At 33.0% G+C, this 7730-nt stretch overlaps 1 pseudogene; it reads right to left on the minus strand.

Annotated features, from left to right (window-relative positions):
* Nucleotides 1-5001: 5001 nt before the first annotated feature.
* Nucleotides 5002-7523, minus strand: LOC114045822 (annotated as a pseudogene).
* Between the last annotated feature and the right edge of the window lie 207 nt (nucleotides 7524-7730).

The raw sequence follows: 7730 nt of genomic DNA on the forward strand, positions 1-7730 counted from the left end.
GTTTCTCTCAGATTCACAAATAAGCTTTATGTCATTATCTGTTTATCGAATTGGTCTATAAATACATTCTCCAAGCTCAGATAAACGGCCAGCTGGTTTAGTATTTATGTCCCTGGAATATGTTAAGAGCAAAGTTTTATGACCTCTATTTATGATGGCAGACAGTGCTACCTAAAAATCCACTTTTAAAATCTTATTACTGTCAAATTCTTTATGTAGGCCAGTGATTTGACATTCTTGCATGGGTGAACATTAAAGCTTTTGCCTTTTTAACCTCCTGATCCTGGAGCATAAATCATTTATAACAGATGCTATTCTCTGTGTCTTTTCAGTATTATTGGATTCTTATCTTTCATTCCAGTCTATGTTGCCAATTTAATTTATTCAAAACTTTGGTTCTGCTTTTCTTGTCTTACAATGGGATGCAAGGAAAATGAGGATATGAAACATTGGGGAAGAAAAAAATACTCATTATGTACTTTGACTGATCTCTTTGAAGAATCTGTCTATTTAAAACGATGACTAGTAGGTCACTTTTTACAGTCGTTTAATGTCCCAATATTTGTGTTAGATTCTATGAGGCTATGATTAAAAGCAGGATAGTTTTTATTGTTGCAGTAAACATTACTCTACTCATACAACATAAGACAAGAACTATACAAGAAACAAAACTCTCTCCCCTATCTCTTCTCCTACTGACAGTTTCTATGTCTTTTTTATGCTCACTGTTGCAGATACTTATTTCTGCATATTGAATTTGGTAACTTGTAAGGAAAATAGTGTTTGCTAAAAGACGTGACCTATTTTAGGTGGCTTAAAGCTAATCAATAGAAATTCTATGCATTAAGAGTCCCTCTAATTACTGTCATACTTGAAGCTATTTATCTATTAATTAGGGCTTTTAAAAAAAAGTCTGGTTAGTGAAAGAAAAATACTGTATTTTCTGTAAATATTTTAAAATCACAATTCAAATAATGAATCACTAACTAGATTGGAAGGTGAAAATAAGATATTCCCTAATATAATCTTTTAAACATTTTCCAGTGTTAATAAAGTCCTCATGTGTTATAACAGAAATGAACTTCACACCATCCATTCTATTGACAGATTTTCTTTTATGAAGGATTCTCATCCTACTAAGCAATGGTTATTTGATTTGTTTTACCTCTGAGCAATGAGACTTCTCCCATTTTATTTTTCATCTAATCTATCAACAGACACAAATATACATCCCCCTAAATTCCCTATTTTTATATTCTCCAACTATTATTGAATTATTTTCTTCTCACAGATACATTTTTCAATTTTTCTCCAGTAATTTCTTCACAGGGTCAGGTAGGTGGCACAGTGGATAGAATTCTGGGCCTGGAGTCAGAAAGACCTGAGTTCAAACCCGGCCTCAGACATTTACTAGCTATGTGAGCCTGGGAAATGTTTGCCTCAGTTTCCCTATTTGTAAAATTAGCTGGAGAGGGAAATAGCAAACCACTCCAGTATTTTGCCAAGAAAACTCCAAATGAGTTCACAAAGAGTTGAACATGGCTGAAGCGAATGAACAATAACAATGTCATAGGTGAATTTGAATTGCAATGAAATTTAAGATATACTGATCATAATTTGACATAGAATTATACAGAGGGCATATCCTCTTCTTTAAAAAGAATAATGCCAAAGAAATACAGATCTTTTATTTAAAAAACAAAAAAAGACTTCAGAAGGTCATTATGGAATGCTGCCTTCTCATTTATTTCTGTTATTGATAAATGAGGGGAAATACAACTGTTCAGTTTCTTATATACTGAGGTTTCTCTTGAACATTCTACCGTGAAAGAAAGGTATTTAGGTCCAATTGCTTCCCCTGAAAAAAAGTTGAAGAAAAATACAAAGAAAAAAAGGATTTGAATAATTAATAACAATAAAAACAACTAACATTTTTATAGCTGTCATTATGTGCCATACATCTTACTAAGCAACTTACATTGATTATCTCATTTGATCCTCATCACAACACTGGGAGATAACTTCTATTATTATCCCCATTTTACAGGTAAAGAAACTAAGGCTTTCAGAGGTTAAGTGATTTACCCATTGTCCCACAACTAGTAAGAGTCTAAGGCTATGTTTGAACTCAGGCACCCACTTTGCGTCTGCCTGGTTTCAGCTCTGGAACAAGATGCCCCTCTCAGGATAAGCTCAGCATTTCTAATCTCATCACTGTGCTGCTAACTCAAACTTTGATTGATACCACTTCTATCAGCCTCCTCTAACCATTGATTGCCTTCTTTTAGGAAACTCATAAGCTAGACTTTTAGCTCACTCCACTTTGCACCTGCTGGTCTGTCTGTTTTGTTTCCTAAGCATGCTTACATTTTCCTTCTTCAATCTTTGGTCATACTGTTCCTTATCTCTGCCCCCTCTATTCATCTCTTGAATTCATTACTCATCCTGTAAACTCATCTCAAAACTAAATTATGTCTTTCTGTTAATAGTTGGATAACAATAACATAAAAAGGCATATACATTATCAGTTGTCATTTTATTAACAAGTCCTTTACTTTTTGGCAGGCGTTTTTGGGGGATCTTATTGGAAAGTGCTGGTTGCTTCAAAGCAAAATGTAATTCAAACTTTTATCTATGTCTTCCAATAAATTATAAAATTAGGTCAACCCCAAATTCCAGAGACCTTTTCAAGTTCTTTTAACCTTACGTAGATAACAACAGAGTACACAGAATTGTGACTGGCCCATCTTTTCCCAACATATACTGGATAGAAGCACTTGATCATTTCTTTTCATTTTTAGAAAAAAAAAATGCATGGTCCCAGAAAATAGTTCTGTTCTATAATGCTTTTTTGATATTTTCTGGCAACCTGCTCATAACCACCATACATTGTTTTTAGATTGATCTTCAACTTGGATTCTTGCATAATTCACAGGTAGAAAGTTTACCAGGGATGTGTAGATAAATGTTTAATAATTGGTTTTCTGAAGAAAAGAAAGACGGGAAGTAAAATGTGCACAGGACTATTTAAGACATTTTCAAGTTTGTCTGCATTATTAACATTTTCTTCATTACTTTGGTCTAGGCAATCAATAAAACAATAAATCAATCTTTATTTCTAATTCTCTAATTTCCAAGGTATAAATACTCCCACAGACTGTTGGAGTTGACTCCAGCATACTCCTGCCTTAATCCATTGTCATAAATACTGGTTGCATCCTCCCTTGACCTTCTTTTCTCAATATTCTTTCCAATTTTTTTTAAAGGAATGCTGTTTCAGAAGTGGATGTCATTAACTCCTGATACTTAATATTGTTGTTGTTGTTGTTGTTATAACCTCTTTCTCATACAGGTCACCTAAATTTATTTTCAATTGATTATAAAGCTAGGAAGAACCAAATAGCTTCATAAACAACTCAGATTTACTTGACAATATATTCTTCAGTCATCAGTAAAATCATTAAAATCCTGGACTATAAGGTTTGTTCATAATCTTATAAGAAAAAAAAAGTTGAATAATTGCAAAGGAACTTTTGTAAAAATATTTTGACATCTCTTTACCTTTAAAAATATTTATTTTTGATGTTCTTTTCTCTAAGATATTTGAATTGTTTCTTTTTGGCTGCTTGCAATATTTTCTCCTTGACTGGGGAGCTCTGGAATTGGGCTATAATATTTCTGGGAGTTTCAACTTGGGGATCTCTTTCAGGAGGTGATCAGTGGAATCTTTCAATTTCTATTTTACACTCTGTATCTAAGATATCAAGGTAGGTTCTCTTGATAATTTCTGAAAATATGTGTAGGCTTTTTCTGTGGTTAGATTTTAGATAGATCCAGATAATCTGGATCATGGATTTTACATAGTCCAATCATTCTTAAATTTTCTTTTCTTTATCTATTTTCCAAATTAGTTTCCCCCCCCCAATGAAATATTTCACATTTTTTCTGTATTTTTCATTATTTTGACTTTTTGACTTTGATTGTTTCTTGAAGTTTCAATTTGCTCAATTATGATTAAGGAATTTTTTTCAGTGACCTTTTGTTCCTTTTTTTTTCCCATTTGGCTAATTCTTTTTTTTTTTAAAGAAGGTGTGTATTTGTGTGTTGATGGTTGTGTGTGTGTGTGTGTGTGTGTACTTTTTTTCTCCATTTGGACAATTCAGCTTTTTAAGGAGTACTTTTCTTCAGTGAATGTTTTTGTGTCTTTGAACATTAGAGCAATTCTATTTTTTAAGGTGTATTTATTATTTTATTCCTATTTTTGCATCATCTTTACAAAGCTTTTAATTCTCTTTCCATAATTTTTATTACTCTCCTTTATTTTCCTAATTCTTCCTCTACCACTCATCTCTTTCTTTAACTTTTCCAGGAATTCTTATTGAGCTTTGGTCAAATTAGCAATTTTCTTGGGGGGGAGGAAGCTTTGTTTGTAGCTGTTTTTATATTGTTGTCTTCTTTTGAATTTATGTCTTGATCTTACTTCCCATTGTGATATTTTTTTTAAATGATCATATTCTTTTTTGTTTGCTCATTTTTTTCCACCCTATTTTTTTATTTGAACTTTATGCTAAAGTTGGGCTCTTCTTACTTATTGGCACTATCTCAATCTTCAGGCTTTTTTTTTTTGTGCTGCTGCTTCAGATAGTTCTTGGAGTCTGCAAGTTTTTAGTCTTCCAAAATGGTATGATCCTGGGAGAGATGTGATTACTACTGTCTTGTTCTTTTCTCTGGTCTTTAGCAAGGAAGAACTCCTCATCCCCTGCAGTCACAAATTCTAGCACTCTCTTTGCCTTAGAACTGCAACCAGGGCTCATGCTCCTTTGTGACCACCACCTCACTCCTCTCTGGCCTGGAAACTGTCACCTGCAACTGTGTATAGGCAATAGAGTTGCCCATCAGTGCCAGCCGTACCCAGTTCCAGTAAAGTCCCCTGTAATCTCTTTCTCACAAGTTGTCCAATTTCCTTACCATCTCTGGCCAGGGAGTTTGCAAAGTTGCTTCTCATGCTGCTGCAGATGCTGCTGATACTGCCATGTAGGTCAGCTCCAGACAGGCTTCCAAACTTGTATCAGAAACTTCTCCCACCAACCTCCTGAGTTTTCCAAGGTCAGAAAAATATCTCATTCTGTTCTTTTATTTGTTCTGCCACTCCAAAATTTGATTTGATGTGTTAAAGTTGTTTGAAGGTGAATGTTGAGAGAGTTTGGCTGCTTTGCCTCTAATCCTCCACCTTGACTCAGCCCTCATGGACATTTCTTTTTAGCATTATTAATTAATTTAACCCAAGACTCTATTTTCTACTTTTTTTAAGGAAGTAAGAAAGTCAATGATAATTGTTCTTGAAAGAAACATGGTTGGGAAAAATGTATACATTCAGAGTAAGTTTAGAGTCTTTTGTGGCAAATGCTTTGAAGCAAATGCTCAAGAAAACCTTTTGCTTGTGAAAATAATGACACCTGTTATGCTAAGGAAGTTCAGATGGAAATGCACTGATCTACAAAGGGTCACCTAGCCTAAAAATAGAAAAATAGAAAAAAACTTTCTATTTTAAGCTCATTATTTTTCTTAAAACTTTGAAGGCAGACAAGAGCTTTCTTTTTTGTCTTTGTCTAATTTATTTTTGTTTCATGTCATCTTCCAAATTGAATGGCATTTTGACATTAGTAAAAAAAAAAAAAGATTTTCCCTTCCCATTTTGTTTACTGAGTTCTCAATCCTTTCCTTTAAAATCACTTTACCTGTGAAGCAGAAGCACATCAGTAACTACATAAATCAAGGAAAACAAAGTCAGAAGTAGCAATCACACTAAATTGGCTGCCGTCATGTAAGAAGATGGGATTTTGCAGCATTATACAAATTTTAATCATGTAACTCATCTGTTCCAAAAGCAACATAATTTTAATAAGCAATTGCTACCCCAAAATTAAACAATTTGACTTACAAAGTTTTTCCATCAGCTTTTAGTCTTAATGATAACAATAGATAAAACTAATCAGCAGAAACTTTCAAAGCAGACTATAGCAGACCATAGCAGAAACCTGGTTCTTTTTCCTACACTGTTTTACATTGTCTTATAATTAGCATAAGAATATATTCTTTTAAAATCATAATAACTTTATGCTTTATTTTAATTAAACTATTCAATTTTTTTTTACTTATGCAGGTACATTTGGGTTATAGATATTTCTATGAGGTGATGAGATGCACATTGTCAAGTTACTCATCTACCATGATGATAAAAAAATAAATTCTTTCAATTTTTAAAACACAGAAATAATTTTTGGTTGATTGTATGGCTAGTTATTAATTTCTTAATTGATCAGACAAAATTCAAGCTAGTCATTATAAAAATTTTTCACAAATTAAGACAATTCCTAGATAATTTTTTTTCAACTTGTGATTAGAAGCCATTATGAAGAGCTGAAAATCTCAGTCTACTAAATACTTTGTTAAAGAGGTGATCTTTGAAAGTTGTCCCCCTCAAATAAGATTCATATGGATTTCACCTTAAGTCTAAAGCATATGAGTGGTAAACATCCCTCCTGTGCATTGCATAATACATATACATTATACACACATACATAGATACATATATGCATATATATTCTGCAAAGTCAACAGACAAGATTTACTATCTGAAATTTCTTTGGCATTTGTTTCACCTTCTCCATCAGGCACTGGGGTATCTGGCCTCTTAAGAAGACCTGAGTGCAGTTCTTCAGATATCATTTTGTTTCTTATTGCTATTACAGGAACACCCACTTGAACCATTTTGAGATATCCAGCATATCTTGGATCCTTGTCTATAGTTAAGATTGTTCAGTTTCCATACAGAAGACAGAAATGACTGTTGACCTGAAGTGGCTCCAGGACCAATTGTAACACTATTAACATTTGCAATTGGTATTTAAAATTTGACATCTTTTAGACCTGGAATAGATGATAGCTTTGTATCCAAAATATTGAGTTGTTTCAATTTGTTGAACCCAAAGAGAAAGAACTGATGGCTTAGTTTCACAAATTGTAGAAAATCAGTTGAAGTATTATATTGTATCTACCACAAACTGGTTTAGAAATAAACTAATTTATATATTCAACACCATCCCAATTAAATTATCAAAAATATTGTACTGAATTAGAAAAAAATAATAAAATTCACTTGGAGAAACAAAAAGTTAAGAATATCAAAGGAGATAATGAAAAAAAGTGTAAAAGAAGGAGACTGAGTAGTACCATATCTTAAATTGTAATATAAGGTAGTAATTATCAAAAATATCTTGTGCTGGCTAAGAAATAAAAAGGTAGATCAATGGAATAGTGTAGACATACAATTTATACCAGCAAATAAACATAACTTTTATTTAATTAAAGACTTAAGATTTTGGGATAAGAATTCATTATTTGGTAAAAATCATTGGAAAAAAACTGGAAAGCAGGATGGCAGCAGTCCTTTTCTGTTGAATTGCTGGCACCTTGGTCAGGCCTATGCCTGACCACTTCATAGGCAGCTCATCCTTGTCCATCACCCCCAAGCAAGCCCCATGCCCCCTGCCTTCCCAGCCTCATCTCTGGGAGTGATTTCCAATCAATCTCCTCACCCAAAGTTCCATAGTCCTTTTCAAAAATATCTTCTTGGTAATATTCAGACTACATTAAAAGTCTTATTTAAACAATAAATCAAAGTACATGTATAGAAACAAAACATGAAAAAGATTAAACTTTTAGAAGTC

This window comes from Vombatus ursinus, unplaced genomic scaffold, assembly GCF_900497805.2.
Source record: "Vombatus ursinus unplaced genomic scaffold, bare-nosed wombat genome assembly UNPS02014779.1, whole genome shotgun sequence".
NCBI classification, from domain to species: domain Eukaryota; kingdom Metazoa; phylum Chordata; class Mammalia; order Diprotodontia; family Vombatidae; genus Vombatus; species Vombatus ursinus.